The sequence below is a fragment of the Euprymna scolopes genome, chromosome 42 (assembly GCF_053919585.1).
Source record: "Euprymna scolopes isolate OS-2025 chromosome 42, ASM5391958v1, whole genome shotgun sequence".
In the NCBI taxonomy this organism is placed as follows: Eukaryota; Metazoa; Mollusca; class Cephalopoda; order Sepiida; family Sepiolidae; genus Euprymna; species Euprymna scolopes.
Genome location: NC_136523.1, coordinates 22,139,662 through 22,141,120, shown reverse-complemented (window position 1 = coordinate 22,141,120; position 1,459 = coordinate 22,139,662).

Sequence of the window (1,459 nt, the reverse complement as noted above, 5' to 3'; positions counted from 1 at the left end):
ATATATATATATATATATATATATATATATATATATATATATATATATAAAAGCCTGACGAATCGTAGCGTGGATGAATATTCTGTGTAGCTTAATTGCCATATATATTTTAAAACTTACTATATATATATATATATATATATATATATATATATATATATATATATATATATATATATATATATATAGCGAGCTTGATTCAGCCACTCTGATTAGTCGTAGACGACGAAACGCGTGTCAGTGGATAATTATATTTTAAAAATAATACATATATATACTGCTCCCCATGTGGGGGTATCAAATTGGTTAAAGGGAAAATTATTCCTCACTCGCATTTAGGTAAAAATGCACTTTCGTAAATTGAATTAATTCAAAACGTATCGCAAAAACAAAAACAAATGACATCTCTCTCTCTCTCTCTCTCTCTCTCTCTCTCTCTCTCTATATATATATATATATATATATATATATATATATATATATATATATGGGCTTGGCTCTTAGACTAAAGAATGAGGTTGGAGAGTTATATATTTTATCGATTCTAGCTGATAGGAACAACGTCATATATATATATATATATATATATATATATATATATAGTTTTGATCTACTACTTTATATTAGGTTTAACATGATAATCGATTGGGAATAAAAAATACGTATTTTGCAAAATATTATATTTAAGCGTATCTTAAAATCGGGCAACGCCGATTGGTCTGCTAGTATATATGCACATATATGCATATGCATATATATATATATATATATATATATATATCTGTATGCGTGTATAAATGTATATATATGCATGTATGTAATATATAAATTTATATATTATATATGCATATATATATGTATTAATATGAAATTTTATTTATATTATTCATTTTTTATTTAAATATTTATTAAATATTTTATGCGGGTAATAATATTTAATAAATGTTTAAATAAAAATATTTAAGTATTTATAAATAATAAAAATAATAATAATAATAATAATAATAATAATAATAATAATAAAAATAAAAATAATAATAATAATAATAATAATAATAACAACAACAACACCAACAACAAAAATACGTCCCGACTATAAGGCGCGACGCAAATAAACAAAGAGCAGTTAACTCCCTCAGCGCTATGTTAAGCGTACAACAAAATCGTGAATCATATTAGATTATCCAAATTTAAAATTATTATTAATTTAGAAAGTGAGATAACTACCATTTTTTGAAAAATGAAATTAAAATAAAAAAAAAAAACTTCATCAGTCAAAGGGAGATAACCACTAATTCTTTATAAAGTGAATTATTTATTTACTGTAATGATTTAAACAATAGTAAGATTAATAAAGTTACTAATGTCCATAATAGTAATACTATTAATCTTTAATATTTATTAAATACATATTCATATATATAATATATAAATTTATGCTGTTGTGTGTTAAGAATTC